Below are 22,115 nucleotides of genomic sequence, written 5' to 3'. Positions count from 1 at the left end.
GTTACATACAGAAAATTTATAGATATGTGCATATATACCAGTTAGTTTACACACATGTATTTCCTTGTCCTGTCAGCTTAGAGGGCCTAGAAGAAACTGCACCCCAGTAGCAATAAATATACCTGGTACTTTGATATTGGTTTCTAATCATCTCCAATAAAAGGAAACTGGGCTCCTTGGAGAAACGCCTGATTCTAAAATCAGGGCAGAAAATATACAACATGAGCCTGACGTATCTTGTAGCGCCAGAAAGGAAAGAGCGTTCAAAAAAGATAAGAAAAACAAAAGGCCCACAATGCTGGGGACTGTGTCACTGAACATAAGGACTCTGAATGGCCAAAGTGGGAACAGTACGAGTATTCAGTATTAGATCATGCCAAAGTCTAAAATAAATGCCCATAAACTACACTGATAGGTATGACTAGGTAAATAAATACATGGGAGAGAAGACAAATTTCCTGTGCATAAATATTCCAAGTAGTCTGTAGCAACTCCATGCTCAAGGCAGTGCACCTAACACCCCACTCCTTCAGTGTGGGCTGCACATACTGACTTCTGTCCAGAGGCCAAACAGATGGGAAGGGGGAGAAACAGAAACTTTACAGAGAAACCTGGCAAACACACCTTAGTGATCAAGGTCAACATCAACAGTGACAGGTCATGTTGATAGTATGTGCCCTTGATACAATGTGATGAAAACAGTACTTTAACCTCTGTGGTCTTCCTCCAAAAAATCCATATCCCTAGTCTAATGATGAGAAAAACATCGAACAAGTCCCAATAGAGGTAGACTCTACAAAATAACCTGACCAGTAGTCCTCAAAAATGTCAAAGTCATCAAAAACAAGGAAAGCCTAAAAACCTGTCCCAGCCAAGAGGAGCCTAAGGAGACATGCTGACTATATGTAATGTGGATTCCAGAACAGAAAAAGGACAGTGGGTAAAAACAAAGGGCATCTGAATTAAATATGGACTTTAGTTAGTAATTAGGTATCAATATTGGTTCATTAACTGTAATAAATGTACTTTGCTAATGTAAGTTGTTAATAAGGGAAACTGGGTGTGGGTTATATGGGAATCCTCTGTACTATCTCCGTAATTTTTCTATATATTTAAAACTGTTCTAAAAATTAGTTTATAAAAAAAGAAATAAAAAGGATATTCTACTATTATGCCTTAAATGATTGATCTCCCCACTCCTCCCCAAAAATCCTTGGGCTGAAATATGAGCATACTATTGGAACCTAGTCTAACTCTCCTTTTGTGAGAGGACGCTGAGGTCCAGAAATTAACTTAACAAAAATCAAATACTGGCAGAATCTGGATCCAAAGCCAAGGTTCCTATCTCCCAATACAGTGCACCCTACCTGATCTGGTAATTCTATACTGTTTTTGTCTTAAAGACACAAAATGATTTTCCACGTATTTTAAGGTGTAAGAGAATTTCGTAGGGTTTTGTCGCTTTTTAAGTCTTCATTTGTCTTCACATTTACACAATCCTGAATAGAAAGCATACTTGGCTTCTTTGTTACCCACTGTTTCTAAGATTATCACAGGAAATATGTAACAAATAGCTCAACAATAAATGTTTTTATAAAACAAACACACCTCCCTGTCAACTTCCCCCAAGCCACAGATCAGGCGGTCCCTAGATTAGGAATGCTCAAGAATACAGGTGAATAAAGATATTACCTTTAAACCAAGTGGCGCTGTCCTGTACTGAGAAACATTTACCACATCTCCTATATTCCCTTCTACTTGCCAGTCCCTGCTCATTAAGATGCATTAGCTCCTCTAGGGCAAGGGTTCTTGCATTCCCGAGTGACATTATAGCAGGTTCCCCCAACTGTTATTTGCTGCTTGAAAGCAATTATTTTCTTGAAGCACTTCATTTTCTGGTTTTCTTTTAGGAGCCATTTTCTCTCTTTCTCTCATACTTTTTATAACTGCCAGATTGTTACCTTGAACTCTACAGCAGCTGAGATGCAAATGCTGGGTGGATGTGTAACTCATAACTAGGTGACTCAGGGCTATCCAACCCTCACAGTGGGCCCATCTAAACTCCAGTCTTCGCCAAATCACTAATTACTGTACAATAGGCACAGGGCTCCAGGACAGCCAGCAATGAAAAAGCAAAAGTAAGCACGCAGTAGAGATACAGATATCAAATTATAATCCTGTACCCGACAATTCTATTAACCAATGATACCTTAATACATTCAATTAAAAACTAATGACATTTGAATAAAATATGGACATTCGTTAATAATGTTTCAATACTGGTTAACTAATTCTAAGAAATGGATCATAATGTGGGATGTTAACAGAGAAAACTAGATGAGGAGTATTTGGGACTTCTGTGTGCTATCATCACAATTTTTCTGTAAATTTAAAACTCCTTTAAAAAAGTTAATTAGTGTGTTAAAAACCAACGACAAACCTGAAAATCTTTTAATATCTTTGAATCTACTGAAGTGGACTTTTCTCAAAAATACCCTTGTTATGTGCAATGTGAGTTTTGTGTGGCTTTCTCTTATGATGATATCCCTTATGTAAGCAAAGGCTAAAAGTCAGTAAAACTATGGGGGCCAATGCTGTTAAGTGCCAAGTTCCAATTTCTGTTGATGCAGACCTTGATCTAAAAATAAAACTTACAATATTTATGTTCTAGAGAAATGAACAGATGGCTTATCCTTCAAGTACTCATCCAGAAATCTCTCAACTGAGCTTTTGATAAAAGTTGGGTGGCAGAGTTCAAGACTTTTGGCAGTCACAGGCTTGAACTGTGGGAATTCTGCGCTACAAAGGAGTCAAAGGAGAAAATGCATCTGATGCACATCAGAGAGCCTAGAACTTTCACTAAATGAAAGTTTGCTGATGGGAGTTCAATTCCATAAGCGCCAACTAGATAATAAGTATTTTTTTAAGAACTGGTCTCTAACCTTCAGGAGCTCAATCTATACAGGCATACAAAATCTGGAAACATAAAATTTTTTTTTTTTACAGATTAAAGGTCACCTTGATGACAGTGTATATTTGCCCATGTTTGCAGACTTTATGAATTTACTATATTAGTTCTAAAAATCAAGTTTTTTGGGCTTTTTTGTTAATATCAAAATATAATCTATCTTTTATCTAACGTTAAAAAATGCACACAGGTTTGCTAGTACTACGTAAGACTCATGCTACTATTTTCCTTCTATAAAAAACAATGCCAAGAGAGTAAAAATTTCAAAAATGAATTACTGACAGAAAACTACATAGAACTATGTACACACAAGGATATGTAAAGCCTGGTGAAATGTGAGTAAGGTCTGTAGATTGTCCCAATGTCAATTTCCTGCTTTAGATATTGTACTATAGTTATGTAAGAAGCTACCATTGGGGGAAGCTGGGTGATGGTCAAAAGGGATCTCTCTGTACTATTTTTGCAACATCTTGTGGGTCTGTAATTTTTTCAAAATTAACAGCTTTTAAAAATATATATATATTATTGGATCATTGAAGATGGTTCTTTAAACTTGATCAAAGTTGTCTAGAAACCAGCTTTAAACTGACCTGGTCCTCTAAAGCACAAAACTACAGAGGAAGACTCAGAAATGTCTGGAGTGTATGAGCTGGATTAGAAATTTAAACTTGAAGAGGTAAAGTCTTTCTCCGTTTCTTCCAGTTAATAAGGGCTTTGCTTTTAGTAATTAAATATAATTATTTACCTATACCCAAATCAATCTCTACCTTCTGGGATCACATGGACAAATGTATACAAAGCCAAGAAAACGGGAAGCAAACACATGCACATGTATAATATACACTTACAATATAAATGATTTCTGACTTGCTTCCCAATTTCCCAAGGACAGGACAAAAGGCCCAGCGCTCGAAATCAGAGGGTCAGGAGGATTCAAGAGCATCTAATCTCTTTTAATTTCTACCCACTCTTAACTCAAAAGAGTGACTTTATCTTGAGTTCTGGAGATGGAAGTTTCCTATTTTAAAACTGATGATTCAGAAAATTAGTTCCTTATCCTCAAGGCAGTATGATATATGTATTATATATATAATCTGTCCCATCAGAGAAACCTGGGTCCCTGACTCTCCTGCTCCTCTCTATGGCTTTGGTCAGCTCACTGAACTTCCAAGAGTCTTCTGTCCCTATGTTACGTGGATAATACTTCTACTGACTCAAAGGCTTGCTGTGAAAACATACAAAGATAATACAAAGTCTATCAGATAGGTATCAGAATCTAGTACTTTATAGGTACACCCAAGTGGTTTGTTCTTTGATTCACAGAAGTACAACCAGTGAGTACATTTTCAATTCTCATACTGGACCAAAAGGTCTAATATGCCTGCCTACTCCTTCAACATATTTCAACAAAACTGAATGATTTTGGGGACGGCTGGTTAGCTCAGTTGGTTAGAGCGCGATGCTCGTAACACCAGGGTTGCCGGTTAGATCCCCGCATGGGCCAACGTGAGCCGTGCCCTCCACAACTAGACTGAAACAACTATTTGACTTGGAGGTGATGGGTCCAGGAAAAACTTAAAATAAATAAAAGTTAAAAAAACAAAAAACAAAAACTGAATGATTTTACATAACAAGAAAAACTTGCTTTCCTGCAATTACATTATATGATTTCTTCTTTAACTCTTCCTTCCAATAGTGCATATACAATCTTAACATTTGGATATGGAAATGCCCATGTTTACCGATTTCCCCCCCGCTTTGTCACAAATTACTTTTCTTTATGAATTCTACTAAATTTATTTTTGGTTAATAATTTTATTCGCAGCACACATTCTAAAAAAGGCAGTCCATATTAATTTACTATATACATTTAATAATGTACATGAAACTTCAACTGAACACAAAATATTCTATTTAACAGACACATTCTGCATCAAATTTTAGCAAATTCAGACAACTACTTAGATCAACTTTAGGAATGGGCAAACACTAAAGAGATATTAAATTTGTCACCTTCAAAGGCAGAAGCTTTATCCTCAATTAAGGGTCCCTTATTGAAGGGACCTATTAAAGAAAAAAACAATTCTGTTAAAGAGATCTTTAAAACAAATGGAGGTTCAGATTATTTTTAAGTTTATTAAATAAAAATTTTTGTATTTTATCTTTGTGTCTACTTTTGCATCTATTTTCATGAGATATTGGTCTATGGCTTTCTTTTCTTGTGAAGTCTGTCTGGCTTTGGTATCGGGGTAATCACTGGCTTCACAGAATGAGCAGGGAAATATGTTCTCCTTATTTTTTTTTTTTTTGGAAGTTTATAAAGGATTGGTGTTAATTCTTCCCTAAGTATTTGGTAGAATTCACCAGTGAAGCCATTTGGTTCTGGGCTTTTCCTTGTTGGGACTCTGTTAGTAAATTCCAACTCTAATTCCTTCAATCTATGAGAAATTAGAAAGAGGAACAGAAGAAATGACCTAGCTAATGTTCTTGTTTTTTTTTTAAAAAGGTGATTTTTTTTTTTTTTTAAAGGAAGTGTGTAACAAAAGGTGAGGAGGCAGTCAGTCTTTCAGGTGGCCTACCATTCATCTTTTTAAAGTCTTTTTGGGTTTAAATACCTTAGGTTGTCTGATTTAATCTTCATGAAAATCCCAGGAGGTTCTATCATCCCCATGTGACACAGGACGAATTTAAGACTAAGAGAAGTTACACAAACTGTCCAAGGTCACAGTTAGACATACAGTATTGTTTATGAGCAGGAACTCATCGACTATTTAGGTAGTAACTTGGTATATTGGGTGAATTACTCGTTTCAGGGCCTCAATGTCTTCAACTCTAAAATGAGAATAATAACATCACTATATACTTCTTAGGGTTGTGGTATAAACAAAATGAATGTGAGGCACTTATGAAAGTACCCAGCTTACAGCATATGCTCAGTATCAGCAGTGAGCTCTATTACTATGGTTGCCAAGTGATGCCATTTAAATTTTAATGGTTCTAAAGCTCTAGAGTTTTAAGGCAAATAAAATATTGTTCAATCTTAGACTAGAAAGGAAGCAGTTAAAAGACATCTGATTCCGGTCACAGATAAAATGCTTTACTTTTACTACCCTTTTGTGCCTTCTGATTTTACCACGTGCTAGTCAAAAAACAAAAGCACTTAAAGGGGAAAAAAGTATATAAAATTCCAAGTGGTCTTTATTGTAAATGCTCATCCATTTAAAAAGAGATTCATACTATCTTTAGTTTTGAATTTTGTTTTTCAGACAACATGAGAATTTATTTTTCCATAGTACATTCTTTTTCGTTATAAACTACATAGCTTTAAGATGTGAACACTCAAAATATACTGCAGATTGTCTAAATTCTTTAGAAAACCAAATTCTCCAAATAATTTTCACAGCTCAGTATTAAGCTTAATTTAAAAGTACATTATGTTGCAGTAAACAAAGCATTTAACCAGCACTTTCCTGACAAAGTTCAACAGCAAGCTACACATAGTGTACAACTCTGTTCAGGCACTTTTAGTATTTCCTAGGAATTGTTCTGAGCTGCCAGTTCTGTTCGCACAGTTCATTATACTATTCAAAGTAATTTCATGTTCGTCATCCTAGCTGTCCCTCCCAATAGCCCCCTAATGGTAAGGTAGACAGACTTCTCATTTCCATTTTAAAGATGTTTAACCAAAGTATTTCATAAGCTAGTTACCCATGCTGGGCCTGGAATGCAAGTCTCTTGAGCCTGCACTGATGCTTACCAACTGTCATTTCATCCCTTTAAGCTATTTGCAGGGCATCGTGAACTCTGGAACAAAAAGGATGCAATAGCCTGATGGCCAAAACTGCAGCAACAACTTGCCAAAACGTTTAGCCCTCGTGGTCCTTGAAGATAATGTGCTAGTTGAAACTGTTGAGTTAAGATAAGGTAGTAAGACGTAGAGGGATGCTACCACCCACTTTCAATAGGTCAGAAAATGTTTGCTGCACGGCACATTCACTCCAATGCAGTTCACCCTCGCCTTCTTATGGTCGGTACCCGGCTCATTTGCTTGTGCACTGGGGCTGGAGCACAGCACTCTCACGGTTCTTTACCTCTGCTCTAAGTATAATTATAACCTTATGTACAACATGGCAGTGGTTCTATTCAAGACCCTCAGACACTGCTGGAAAAAGACTAAGCTACAGAATGGTTTTAAATATCAACACAATCCTTCGCTTTTACTTATTAAATATCAAGCAAAATGTTCCATTTCCTAAATGGGGCTTAACTGTGGCTCACCTTTGTCCTCCAAGCTTTTAATATTCAGCTCAGTTTAACTTCCCTCAACCAGCACGCAGTGTCATGCTCAGCAGTTGATCCACTAGGTCCAGTGTTTTCCTCTCATTGCCCCAAATACGACTCAGGCCCTGGGAAACGGGACTTAACCAACTGTAAGAGCAGGATGTCTGTCAGTGTGGAGGACCAACAGCATCAGACTACGATTTGTTGCAGTCATGTGTTGTGTAGTTAATATGCATCAGACATCTTTGTCCTATTTTATACACATCTTAATTTAATTCTAGTAACGCCAACAGGTATTATTATACCCATCACGGGGGGAGAAATGTGGTACAAAAGGTAAGTAAATTGCCCAAGTTCACTCAGCAAAAAACGGCTGATGAAGGCCAGGAAACAGGGCCTTCACCGTAATACCAAAACCGCCTAGCCCTCAACTGTAATCCCAATGTGACCATAAAATTAACTGCATGACCTTGGGCCAGTCATTTCATGGCGTCGGGCCTGCCTGTTCCTCCTCTATCAGACGACCTGCCCACAGCGGGTTTTTAGGTGCTTCCCTGCGTTTACTGTCCGGTGAAGTTGCGACTGGATCACACCCCACCCCCGAACAGGTGGAAATGTTAAGACAAGTTTTTCAACCACTGCGTGTTCTAGCACCTTCTCTTCAGGGTGCTAGGACCCAGTCTTCGCCCTGCGGTCCTATTTTCAAACACTGAACCTGTAACACTGGTCCTAAATATTGTCTCTCGGTCCGATACCGCCTTTCCCACCACCGATGGCAGTGACTCCGCCGAGCCCGCTCCAGGTGTACGTACACCCGCTTACTCCGGCCCACCTCGAGGCTCCCAGGCAGCCAGCGAAAGGCCCGACACAGCCCTGGACGCGGAGCCACAGACAGAGGCTGGCTCTCGCCGAGGCCGAGGGAGGCTCCAGGGCACCTGCCACGCCTCCCAGCCCCAGCGGCGCGGCCTGCGCCTGGCTCCCCAACCCAGGCGGCCCAGCTTCAGGCTCGCCCTCGCGGCCGGGGCCGAGCGTCGGCCCGGGCCTGAGCCCTCGGAACCCAGCCGACCCCTCGGCCCCGGCCACGCCCGACCCCTCGGCAGCGGGGCCGCGCGCCAAGGCCCCGGGGTCCTCACAGGCCCAAAGACACCCGTAGGCCTCCAGCCTCACCTCGAGCCTCCCCGAGACCGCCGGCGGCGCCCGCACCTCCTCCTGCCCGCACACCTGGCCCCACGCGGCAGGAGAGACAGCAGCAGAGGCGGCACAACCGTCACGTGCCGCAGAGCCAAGAGGCCTAGGCTGCCGCTGCACCTCGCGAGCGAGCCCCGCCGCACGAAACCCGGCCCCACGTCCTCCCCTCGCTCCTGAGTAGCTACGGCTAGTGCCAAGTTCCGCCCCCACCGCGCCAGCTCCGGAATGCGGTTGGTCAGTGTGGCCATCGCTCTAATCACCTTCCCATACGCCCCCTAGGGCTATTCTTCGTGGAGTGTGGGGGTTGGCTGGGAGTGAGGCAGGAAGTGGCTGCTGGTTGGGCGGGACGGGAAGGGGCGGGCCACGGCCGATGGGGATCCGCGGGCGCGCGCCCTGGGGCGGGGCCGGCCCGGCAGGCGTTCCCGCGCCCCGTTGCCCCGGTGTCTTAATGGGCGGACTGCCGGGCGTTCAAGCCAACCCACCCCTGCAGTTCGAGCCCTCGGTTCCTGGATCCGGGCCGCAGGACTGGCACGCCGTTCCCTTCGCTGTGGGGGCAAATGGCAAGCGGCTGAAGGAGTGGGCGGTCTGGCTGACCTTCGGGAAGGGCCGTCTCCCCTGCAGCGAGCGCGAGGCCGGACGGGGTGCAGGCGGCACCGCACCGCCTCCTTCCGCGCGCCCTGCAGTTGCCTGCACAGCGCTGTGTAACCACGCGTCGCCGTTCCTGCACAGTCATGGCTCTGGGCCTGGCAGAGTGCGGCCTTCACTTTACCCGTGGAAAGCTAGAGTCCAGAATGCTGTAACCCAAGGTTTTTTCAACTTTCAATTTGTGATGTTTCCTGAAGTGCAATTAGACGTAAGGTCACAGACACACGACAAGATTGAGAGACAAGGACGGCGCAATGGTAAAAGATTCCAAACACGCCACAGTTTGCTAAGCCCACTGTAGCGCATCTTCACTGGTCAGTATGCCGCCTCAGGAAGTGGAAGCAGCCTAAGGTTTTTTTAGACCTTTATGGGTCCTGGTCTCGGTCTTCCATTTGTTTGGATACCCAGAGGCTGATTCCTAGAATGGAACAGCTAGAATCAATAGGTGTATTACCTATCTTAGAACAAGCTTTATTCCCTCATGCCACCTAGTAGGGGACAAGAGGTGTTAGAGGGTGGTGCTTGCACGTTTGCATGAGTTTAATGTTCTTAAACTCCCAGCCTCCAAATTGGCGTAAGGGAGTTTTGCTTTCTTGTTTACTTGGGGAAGTGGATAGTCAAGGCAGCTTAATATTCTGGATGCCACATGTTCCAAACAACAAGCTTAAAATGTGGTTACAGAAACTGTGAGCAAAAGAGCTGCTCCAGCAAAGGTATGTGCTAAAAGATGGTGGTACTAAACAGAATTTGGTGGGGTTTTGAGTTGGGAGGAACTGCTTTTCACCTGGAATGGACAGGGCAACAGGTAAGACTTGAGCTGGGCTTGGCAGGATACACAGGATTTCTATAGGCGGAGAGTTGGAGGAAGGCTTCTTTAGATGAGGGAACAGCATATGGAAAGGCAGGGAAATAGGGATCGTGTGTTTGGGAACACCATGTGTGGCAGTGTTTGAACTGGAGAAAGGTGCTCGTGAAAGTCAGCTCCAGAGTTGGTTAGCAGCAGACCTTGAAGGCCTAGCCAAGGATTTGTAGGGAGAGGTTTTAGATTTGGATCACGATTTAGATGTTTTTGAATCATTATTTTAATATTATTTCAGGGAGGTCTGAAAGAGAGAGACTAGCAGCTGTGAGGCTGGATAGGAAGCCACTTTTTGCAGTTGATTAAAGTGCAGGATTAGGAAATGGTAGGTTTATTGAAACAAAAGCATTAACTGTCGATGCTAAAGAATGGTCCATTGAATTCAGGGGCTAGGGAAAGAGCAACCAAAGCCAACACTAAGAGTGTGAGCCTAGGGCGGCCTCATAGCTCAGTTGGTTAGAGCCCAGTGCTCTTAATGACAAGGTTGCCGGTTTGATCCCCATATGGGCCACTATGAGCTGTGCCCTCCACAACCAGATTGAAACAGCTACTGGAGCTGATGGGTCCTGGAAAAACACACTTAAATAAATACAAGTTAAAAAAAAAAAAAAGACTGTGAGCCTAAGTGATGGGAGGTGCAGTGTGGAGCCCCCAAAAAGAGGGAATTCATGCTTGGCTGGTCCTGGAGATCCTGGGTCTGGGCTCAAGACACAGCAGGCTCAAGACAGTGCAGGACTGGAAGACCTGCAAAGGATCCTGCCAGGGATTTTTCAGCTAAAGCATATGTTTCAAAGGAGGAAGCCAAGGACAAACTTCCAAGGACAGAAATAAGATTTCCTTTCCTTCATTCCTTCCTCTCCCCTCCCCTCCCCTCCCCTCCCTTCCCCTCCCCTCTCCTCTCCTCTTCTCTACTCTCCTCTCCTCTCTTCTCCCTCTCTCAATTTGAAAGCAGTCACTGTTTATTAACTGACCAAATTACAAAAATAATCATGGTAAACATCTCAGTTCATCCTTCTAATAAACCTATGAATCCGGTTTCTCCTGGAAAAGATAATTTGCAGGCCGCAGGAAGTTGAAGGTTTTTCAACGGTACGGATCTCGTGAATCAGATCCTCCATGTAGATGATGCCATATTACCACGAGACGGAACAGTCTAAGTGTTATCTCAGGGCAGTTCACTTCCTGTTGATTTTGCCATAACCACACTTATAGATCCATTCATTTCTGACTTCAGGTTTGGGTACCCCCATGCAATATATGGTTCCACGCCCCAAGCATGTTAACTGAAGTTTTGTTGAGCTTAACAAAGGTGCCATTGAAGATCCAGTGAAGGCAAAGAAGCTGCAACACCTTTCAGATCCTCATCTATGTTAACACTGAATGCTTTTAATTCCTGAGTAACATTCTATTGTACAAGCATGCCATTTGTTGCTTTTGAATCATTTGTTGCTTTTAATTCCTGAGTAATAGTCTATCCTATGAATGTGCCACAGTTCGCTTATCCGTTCATCAGGTAATAGACACCCAGCTGCACCCAATTTTTGGTTATAGGATATAAACCTGCTATACACATGGTGCTCTTTGCATAAACATGTGTTTTAAGTTTCCTTTAATAACCTTTTTCGAGGTCTACTACCTCAGTTGGTAGTTACGTCCTCCGTCCTCCGGCTGCTTCCTGAGAAAGACTGTGTAGTAGTTTTTTTGAAATCTTGCACATCTAAAATTGTCTGTATTTTGCCCTCTGACAAGGAGAAAATTCTGAAATGTCCTAAATTACAGCACACTAAAGGGTGGAAGGAAGAGACAAGAGCGATTAATGCAATAACAACTGCAGGGCAAAACCAACAAAACTGCTTACATTCCTGAGTATATGTTGAAACTGAATTAACTTCCAGGTGACTGTACAATTATCTAAAGAGAATGTCTAGTCACCAGTATTTCTTGCTTACACCTTCTGGACTGTTGCCCACCATGAGTCTAAAGGAGCAAACACATCTTCCTTACAGATTCTGCACCTAACCCAGAACTCTTCCCGCGTCACCGTCTCCCACTCTTTTCATCTAGAGTCAATGTAAATTCTTTCAAAACAACGTACATGTTTCTTCCCCAAACTGTTTCCATAAAAGCCCATCAACCCTAGAATTGCAGGCATCTTGCCTTCTCCATCTGGCCCTGCTGTTGGTGGTTCAGAGTGTATGTGCAGGACCTGGTCCTTTTCTGGCTAGTGTTTTGGCTCAATAAACCCCTTCCTTCAGAAAAGCTTTTGGCCATGAAATGTTTTTTGTTTAAAAAATGTTTACATCATTTTTTTAAACCTTATTGAAATATAATTTACATACCATAAAGTTTGCCTACTGTAAGTAAAAGATTCAATGATTTTTAGTAAATTTATAGAATTGTGCAACCATTATCACAATCCAATTTTAGAATATTTCCATCACCCAAAAGTTCCTGTGTACCCATTTGCAGTCAACTCTTAGCCAACCTCAGGCAACCATTGAACTGCTTTCTCTGTCTATTGATGTCCCTTTTCTATATATTTTATATAAATGGAATCATACAATTTGTGGGCTATTTGATTTCTTTTACTTAGCATAATGATTTTGCAGTCAATTCATGTTGTAGCATGTATCAGGAATTCATTCCTTTTTATTGCTGAACAATATTCCATTGCATGTGTGGGGGAGGCACAAACTATCCTCTACCCTCAAGGTTCTATCAGCTGGTCTAATAATCAAATAGACATGAGACAGATTAGTAAGAGAAAATAAAATTTAAAGCACACATATGTATGGGAGCCCCACATACAGGAGAGGTCCAGAGATAGAAAGGGAGATTGAGATACATAAGATACCCTGAGCAAGGGATGATGTAAGGTGCCTTCTGGGCCTCAAAGGGTCATTGCAGAATGATAAGAGCAGGCACTCAATAAATAGAAGTTTGTCCTGCCCTATAGATAGGTCAAAAGAAGTTATCTCTGATAATCGCTTATGGACAAGGCCTCTAATTCAAATTCTTCTAGGTAGTTAAAAGAGAGGGGTAGAAGTTTCTCTTGAGACTGAAGCTAAAATTGCCTTTAGCTCAAAGTAATCTGTAAACCACTGAGGCACATCTTGGGGTGGCTCATTCTGGACCCCCACACGTGGGTATATCACATTTTGTTTATCCATTGAACAGCTGATGGACATTTAGATTGTTTCCAGGTTTCAGCTATAATAAGTAATGATACTATGAACATTTGTACACGAGTCTTTTTTTTTTTTAATTGGGGAAGGGGAACAGGACTTTATTGGGGAACAGTGTGTACTTCCAGGATTTTTTCCAAGTCACTAGAAAACGGTCAAGTGGCCGTTTTCTAGTTGCAGGGGGCACAGCCCACCATCCCTTGCGGGAGTTGAACCAGCAACCTTGTGTTAGAGAGGACGCGCTCCAACCAACTGAGCCATCTGGGAGGCAGCTCAGCTCAAGGTGCCATGTTCAATCTTAGTTGCAGGGGCGCTGCCCATTATCCCTTGCGAGAGTTGAGGAATCGAACTGGCAACCTTGTGGTTGAGAACCCACTGGCCCATGTGAGAATCGAAACAGCAGCCTTCCGCGTTAGGAGCACGGAGCTCCAACTGCCTGAGCCATCGGGCTGGCCCTTTCGGGGATTTTTATGGAGGCTTGATCAATCATTAACTCCATTTCCAGCCCCTCTCCCTTTTACAGAGATTGGGGAAGGGAGTACTGAAAATTCCAATCCTCTAATCATGGCTTGGTCTTTCTGGTGACCAACCCCCCAATTCAGGAGCCCACCAAGAGTCACCTCATTAGAACAAAAGAAGTTCCTATCACCCAGGAAACTCCAAGGGATTCAGGACCTCTGTGTCAGCAACAGAGGTCAAAGACCAAATATTAGAACAAAAGATGCTGCTAGTGCTCTTATCACTTAGGCAATTATAAGGATTTTAGGAGCTCTGTGCCAGGAACCGGGGACAGAGATCGATATACATGTTTCTATTATCTCACAGTGACAAGATTGGAGAAGGAAGATCTTATTTGAAGCAGAATTCTGAGAGCCAACTGATAAATATGAAGTGAGAGCTAGTGTTGGAAAAGCATCATTTGGCAGCCATAATGGTAAAGATTGGATCAGGCAAGAATCACCAATAAATGTTAACCATAGAGGGAAATTTTGATGATGACCAGGATATTTAGATGGTCTTGAAGTGTCTGCCCACAACAGAGAAGGCTTGGCAATACTTAAATGCAATACCTGTTCCTAGATGGGATCTGATCCTGGAGGGACAAAAATGCTATAAAGGGGCCGGCCCGGTGGCTCAGGTGATTGGAGCGCCGTGCTCCTTACGCTGAGGTCACGGGTTGCATTCCCACATGGGCCAGTGAGCTGTGCCCTCTACAGCTAAGATTGTGAACAACAGCTCTCACTGGATCTGGGCTGCCGTGAGCAGCTGGAGGTTGGCGTGAGCTGCCATAGGCTGCCACCGGCTGCTGTGTGCTGCCAGGAGCAGCCAGCAGCCGGCGAGAGCTGCCATGAGCTGCGGTGAGCAGCCATCTACTGGAGACCGACTGCCCCAGCTGGGAGGAGAGCAAGGCTCATAATATCAGCATGGGCCAGCGAGCTGTGTCCTACACAACTAGACTGGGAAACGGCTTGAACCGGAGTGTGGGGGGGAGGCAGAAGAAAGGGGGGAAGAATGCTATAAAGGACATTATTAGTGAATTGATAAAAATGAAATATGGATGGTCATTTAAAGTACTGTATCAATATAAATTCACACGACTACTGTGATTATATATGAGAATACTCACTGAGGTATTTAAGGACAAAGGGCCATAATATATGTAACTGGTTCAGAAATGATACATGAAATGGGGTAAAATGCTGACTGTAGGGGAATCTGGATAAAAGATATACAGGTGGTCCTTGCAAAATTTTTAAATCTACAACTTTAAAAAAAAAACACCAGCAGACAGTAATTTAGTGGTTACCAGAGGGCAAGGGAGTGGGGGGTGGGTGATGAGGGTAAGGAGGATCAAATATATGGTGATGGAAGGAGAACTGACTCTGGGTGGTGAACACACAATGGGATTTATAGATGATGTAATACAGAATTGTACACCTGAAATCTATGTAAATTTACTTACAATTGTCACCCCAATAAATTTAATTAAAAAAAACACAAAAAAAACCAGGCTCTCATAATTTAAGACAATTGTTTAGAGCCTAGTTTGGAAGTTAAAAGCCCAGAAAATGCTTCTGTTTTCTGCAGAAAGCCTCAGACTTTCATTTAAAAGATAACAGGTACCTGTGTAAAAGGGAATTATTTGGGACAAACCATCCATGAGCTAATCAGTTTAACCCTCCACACTCTTGTTTAAATACCTCTACGCACAAATACACACTGTACATTCATTTATTTATAGCTCTCATACAAACATAAAGCCATAAAGTTTCGCCTAGAAAAGAAAAATATTCAAATTAACATTTAAATGGAACAACAAAACAATGTGTTTCTGCTGAAAATAAGTGTGTTTGACCGGTGACTTGGTCCCACTGCCTGAGGCAGATGTTCTGAAGTCCAGCTAGCCCATGTTGTGTGCTGTGCTGTGCCATGATGCACACTTGGTCCTCTTTTCACTCTTCAGACTCTGAAATCTCCCATTCACAGAGGGGCTCAGCACACCCGTGCCTACTTGCCTTCCCCTTGGCCTCTGCCACTCAAACTCACATGCAGCCTCTCAGGTTCTGTGCCGCTTCCTAAAGGTGGTTATCTCGAGCAGATAGAACATCATAACATGTTTTTCAGATTTTTTATTAAAACAAAAAAATTAAATATTCAGAGTATTGCAGATTCCAAAGGACTGCATGGAATTAATTTTAAGGCATAATGAATAGGGAGCCAGCTGCATGGGGGCAAGGGGAGCAGTGTACCCCTAGACACCACTTCAGTTCCACCCACTGCTGTCTCCACCCAGCCCAAGAGAAGCTAAAGAAAATAAAGCCCAGGAGAGGACGAACCAGAGGGGTAGGTATCTTTTCCTGCTAAATCTGCTCTTCCTAAGAAGGCACCTTGCAGCAAAGGGTGTGTATAACCAAAGCCATAGCAAATGGAGGTGCTGGGTGAAGCGTGTGCATTTTTTATAACTGTGCTTTTGTTTGATATCTTGTTTTCAGCAAGTTTTATACAAGTGCAGAATGTTTTTTTAAAGCTGTAATAGCACAGAGAACACCTTATTGTTGTTTCCGGGAAGGGCTAATGTCACTAATAGAATATCTTAGAAGCAGAACTGAAATCACAAGATTTTGCTTCCTGGGTTTTGGAAATATTCCTCTTAGTCGCCAGAAGAGATTCACCAACATACACAGTGACTATGGCATTTACCTATGGTGTGGGGAAATGGAAATACATTTAGGTCCTCTTCTCCTTTCCTCTGTGCCATCAGAATGAATCCCACATCCTTAGACCTCTTGGGACCTGGCACTCCTTTTCTCACAGGCTCCAATCTGGTCTTTTCAGTGACAACATTAAGATGGAGTCCATCAAAGGAGCCAGGACTTACTGCTTTTTTAAATTGTGGATCTTCAAATTCTGCAGTTTTCATTAAATTTCCTCAATATCAAGGTCTGCTTGTGAAAGGAGTTAACATGTTAAAAAGAAATTGTTCCTCAGCTCCCTAACCTTTTCCTGTTCAAATTATCAAATAAAGACTTCCTTGCAGATTTTCCTTTTTTGAACTCCACGGAAATAAGAGAAATTGAAAGTTGTTGTATCCCATGGGGTGGGGACAGGGCCAGGAGTGCAGTTTCCAGGCTCCCGCCCTCATGTGGAAAGGTGCTCACTTGGGTAGTATCAACTGTGATTGGATGGCCATCAGCTGTGGCTAGTTGGCCGTCATCTGTAACCAGTGAGCCATTGGCCACTAATATAACTGCCGTGGCTACGCTAGCAGAAAATGGGGGCTAGCAAGAAGATGGTGGCTGAGCTAGCAAGAGCAGATTGCAGTTAGCACAGTGGGTTGCAGCTAGCAATTGAGGTTGGTTGGCAGAGAGAAGTGGAGGACAGGTTGCTGATTGTGTGGCTCCTGCTTCCTGTGTCTCCAACCCTGCCGCCAGCGAGAATATAGTGGTATGACTCCCCTACCTATGGCTCCGTGGGTGTTCCTGTTTGGCTTCACCATGTTCTGCATTCTTATGTGGGGAGTGGGACCAGAGACCCCGCATGACACATAGTCACTGTGGGGACAAAACCCCAAAAAACAGTTTCCAGGCTCTCGGCCTCACATAGAAAGGTGCTGGCTCGGGTAGTAAATGGCCATCAACTGTGATCAGATGCCAGCAGCTGTGGCTAGTTGGCCGTCAGCTGTAACCCGTAGGCCATTGGCCACTAATATAACGGCTGTGGCTACGCTAGCAGGAAGAGAATGGGGGCTAGCAAGAAGATGGTGGCTGGCAAGTGCGGACTGCTGTTAGGATAGTGGGTTGCAGATTATGTAGATCCTGCTTCCTGTGTCTCCAGCCCAGCCAACAGCGAGAATATATTGGTTTGATTCCCCTACTTATGGCTCCATGGGTGTTCCTTTTTGGCCTTACCGTGTCCTGCGTTCTTGGGCGGGGAGTGGGAGCTGAGACCCTGCCTGACAAATGGCGCAGCGAGCAGGGTGCCCCTGCGTGACACATGGCGTAGTCGGCAGGATACGGTGCTGGCCAAAGCTTTCCGAAGGGCAGTGGAGCAGTTTGTGCGTATGAAAGCTCAGTCTGAGGAAGACCAGGAGGAGCAGCTGCCGGAGAGCTCGATCCCCGTGGAGGGGTGGAAAGATATGGACGGTTCCCCAACCAGCAGAGGCCGGAGAAAGCGGAGAAAGCGAAGGTTGTTGTTGCCCTGTGGGCTGGGAACTGCTTGCTGAGGCAGCCCGGATGCAGGACTTTTAGTCCCAGGAGGAAACACTTGCTGAGTCCTCCGTGGGAGATGAGGGTGAGGTCAAGGTCATCCTTCACCCCCAGGACAGCCCTGGCGAATGACTATGGACTATGAGGAACTGCCTTCTATCCCTGATTTAATGGACGCTTGACTGTTTGGGAACATACCACCATGTAGTGGGACTGGCAGAGGATGTTTGCTTTTGTGTCTTGACTGGCCGCCATCGAGAATATGTAAGCACCTTGATGTGAGCCGCTGTTGTTCCAGCACAGTACCCCGAGAGGCCCAGAGAGAGTGGCAGTGCCCTGAGGCCCTGGCTGTGTCCAGGAAGTCTGGCTGTGTCCAGAGAGTGGCAGTGCCCTGAGAGCCCTGGCTGAGTCCAGGAAGTCTGGCTGTGCCCAGAGAGAGTGGCAGTGCCCTGTGAGCCCTGGCTGTGTCCAGGAAGTCTGGCTGTGTCCAGAGAGAGTGGCAGTGCCCTGAGAGGCCCTGGCTGTGTCCAGGAAGTCTGGCTGTGTCCAGAGAGAGTGGCAGTGCCCTGAGAAACTCTGGCTGTGCCCGGGGAGACAGGTGGTACCCTAAGAAGCCCAGGAAGTCTGGCTGTGACCAGAAGTACTGTGGTGGTGCCCTGAGAAAAGCTGGCTGTGCCCGGGGAAACAGGTGGTACCCTAAGAAGCCCAGGAAGTCTGGCTGTGACCAGAAGTACTGTGGTGGTCCCCTGAGAAAACCTGGCTGTGCCCGGGGAGACAGGTGGTACCCTAAGAAGCCCAGGATGTCTGGCTGTGCCCAGAAGTACTGTGGTGGTGCCCTGAGAAACCCTGGCTGTGCCCAGAGAGCCTGGCTGTGTTCAGGATAGTGCATTCACCTCCAGGCTCCTTGCACAGGGCCCCTCGCAGAAGACGCTTGTCGCGTAGATTGTGAGGCGAGACCCTGTAGGGGTGGAGTGTGGGGACAAAACCCCAAAAAACAGTTTCCAGGCTCTCGGCCTCACATAGAAAGGTGCTGGCTCGGGTAGTAAATGGCCATCAACTGTGATCAGATGCCAGCAGCTGTGGCTAGTTGGCCGTCAGCTGTAACCCGTAGGCCATTGGCCACTAATATAACGGCTGTGGCTACGCTAGCAGGAAGAGAATGGGGGCTAGCAAGAAGATGGTGGCTGGCAAGTGCGGACTGCTGTTAGGATAGTGGGTTGCAGATTATGTAGATCCTGCTTCCTGTGTCTCCAGCCCAGCCAACAGCGAGAATATATTGGTTTGATTCCCCTACTTATGGCTCCATGGGTGTTCCTTTTTGGCCTTACCGTGTCCTGCGTTCTTGGGCGGGGAGTGGGAGCTGAGACCCTGCCTGACAAATGGCGCAGCGAGCAGGGTGCCCCTGCGTGACAGTCACCCATGATCTGCCTGAAATATCATGATTTTTAATGAAAATTAGCTTTAATAACACAGACATTCTTGGGGGGGGGACGTGTAGGGGAGGGAAAGGGAGAATATGAATAAGAACGAATCACAGGCTTCGTTACAATATTCCTAGGTTCCGGTTCCACATCCATCAGGCAACCTTCTGAGGGCTGATCTGAGCTCTCAAGTGTCCTGATGATAGGAAGAGAGAGCTGTGGACACTGAGCAAGAGGGTTTCATTTGTGGAAACTGACATTCTAATTTTAAAGCTAGAATGCAAATTCAATTATCTGGAATTGAAATTACATGGAAATTCAAAGAACCTAGAAAGCCAAAGTAATCTTTTAAAAATATTGTTGGAAGATTTACACTACCAGCTCTCAAGATTTACTGTAAGCTACAATAATTAGGAAAATATAGTATTGGTGCAAGAATAGAGAAACCAATGGAAGAGAAGGGAGTTCCCAAGAAGAGACAGTCACATGAACAACAAAGACAGGATTACAGCTAGGGGGGAAGGCTAGTCTTTTTTATAAATGGCACTGGATCAACTTGACATCTATACGAAAAAGATCGACTCCTACCTCCACTATAAACAAACATTAATTCAAAATGGAGCATAGATCTAAATGTAAAACTAAAACCAGAAAACTTCTAGAAGAAAACAGTGGAGAAAATCTTAGTGATTTTAGGTTTGGCGAAGAGTTCTTAAATATGACACAAAAAGCATAAACTGGGGGTGGGGGGAGGGAGGTGAGGGTAAGAGGGATCAAATATATATGGTGATGGAAGGAGAACTGACTCTGGGTGGTGAACACACAGTGGGATTTATAGATGATGTAATACAGAATTGTACACCTGAAATTATGTAATTTCATTAACAATTGTCACCCCAATAAATTTTTAAAAAGTCAAAAAAAGAGCATAAACTACAAAAGAAAAAGACTGATAAATTGGACTTTATTAAAATTAAAAACTTTAACTTTGAAAGGCAAGCCACAGACTGGGAGAAAATATTTGCAAAGCATATTGGACAACTATGTAGCATTAAAGAACTCCTTATATCAATAAGACACACAATCCAGTGGGGAAAAATGGGCAAAAGCATTGAACGTCACGAAGGAGGGTAACAAATAGCACCTGAAAAGACACCCAACAGCATCAGCTGTGAGGAAAATTAAAACTACAATTTAGACAACACCTATTAGAATGACTAAAAGTAAAAAGGTTTACCATAAAAGGGGTGACAACTATGTGGTGGAACAGAAACTCTTTCACTGCTGGTACAACCATTCTGGGAAAAGTTTGATAGCTTTTCATAGAGAGGTTCATATACACCTATCATGTGATCCATTCAAGAGAAATGAAAGCACGTGGACACACAGTACATGGGTGTTCATAGCAGCTGGACTTGTACTAGCTCCCAAACTGGAAACCCAAATTCCATCCAGTGGCTGGGAAAACACATTCTGTATAATGGAATACTACTCATCAATAAAAGGAATGAATTGTTGACAAATGCAACAACATGGATGACTCTCAAAATACTTATGCTGTAAGAAGCAAGTGCAAAACAAAGTACATACTAAATAATTGCATTTATATACACTCCAGAAAATGCAAATGAATCCGTAGTGTTGGGAGCAGAGAAAACTTCTGAACATAATGGATACCTTCACTATCTTAATTTTGGTAAAGATTTTTATTTTTTATTTTGGTGATTTCATACATTATCAGAACATATCAAATTGTACATTATAAATATATGTAGTTTACTGTCAATAAAACTGTTCAAGAAAAACATTTTCCAGGAGATGGAGCTACCTGGCTCTGCCCCAGGGTGTGAGCTCCCCTGGAGCTGGGTCTGATCCCTAGTAGGGCCATGCAGGAGGCAGGATTAACAGGGAGGCCCTTGGAAGAGACCCTTGGAGTCAGAAATTCCAAATAGAGGTGATGGCAGTCAACGGGGTGTGCTTGGCAGGTAGGGTTGACTTCACTTCCTTCCACCACCTCAGGGGGCTTGTCCTTCAAACATGCCCAGCTCCTTCCTGCTTCTAACCCCCAATCTTCATGTAGCTGGGGTAGCTGGGGTAGCTTCATGTAGCTCATTACTCAGCTCAGCATGAATGTCAATCAAGTGCCTTCACTGAGCACGTCTATTAGTTCCTATCCCTCAACCTGTCCTAGTCACTTTACTCTATATTTTCTTCATTGTATAGATCACAAATTTTTATTCAGTTCATTTTTATTATGTAGTCTCTTCCTCCTCTTTTATGCTGTTGGCACCTCACAGATCCCTTTTACTGGGGGTGCACCCACCCCATAGGTGCCTTAAGTGTTGGTTGACAGCTCACAGCTCCCCTGCCAATGACTGAGAGGGCACAAAAGACTGGGCCCCCGGTGATAAGGAGGCCCACCTTTGTGGTGGATTCTACAGTTCCCCGTGGGATGGGTCTGAAGATAGTCCCCCGAGGCCACACTCTTGCTTAGCTTTGGCTCTTTTTCCTGCCCTGTCCTGGTTCCCTCACTTCCTTCTTCCCAGAGCACTTCCCCAATAAATCACTCAAACAAGAGTTCTTATTGCAGACGCTGCTTCTCGGGAACCTGACCCATGACACCCTACATTAGTAGCTTCATGAGGGACTATCTTGTTCACTCTCCCAGAACAAATGCCTATCTCAGGCTCTGCTTATGTCCCCTTCCAAGAATGATAGCTTGATGACGGAATGTCTTCAACACATTTCCTAGAACAGTGCCTGGAACACAGTAGGCACTCAATACATGTGCTGACCAAATACAGGGGAGAGCCTAGGATCTGTTTTATGGCTTAGCAGTCAGCACCCCTTTTGTTCTGGGCT

At 43.8% G+C, this 22,115-nt stretch overlaps 1 protein-coding gene across 1 annotated transcript in view; it reads right to left on the bottom strand.

Moving 5' to 3' along the window:
* CANX (calnexin) overlaps positions 1–8,584 on the bottom strand; it is a 31,154-nt gene extending 22,570 nt beyond the window's left edge. Inside the window, exon 1 of the mRNA XM_081035925.1 lies at positions 8,417–8,584. The gene's annotated coding sequence lies outside the window, so the exon portion shown is untranslated. The remainder of the gene's footprint in view (positions 1–8,416) is intronic.
* Positions 8,585–22,115: the final 13,531 nt, after the last annotated feature.

The sequence above is a fragment of the Rhinolophus hipposideros genome, assembly GCF_964194185.1.
Source record: "Rhinolophus hipposideros genome assembly, chromosome: 23".
NCBI classification, from domain to species: Eukaryota; Metazoa; Chordata; class Mammalia; order Chiroptera; family Rhinolophidae; genus Rhinolophus; species Rhinolophus hipposideros.
This window is presented reverse-complemented; position numbering and strand designations above follow the sequence as displayed.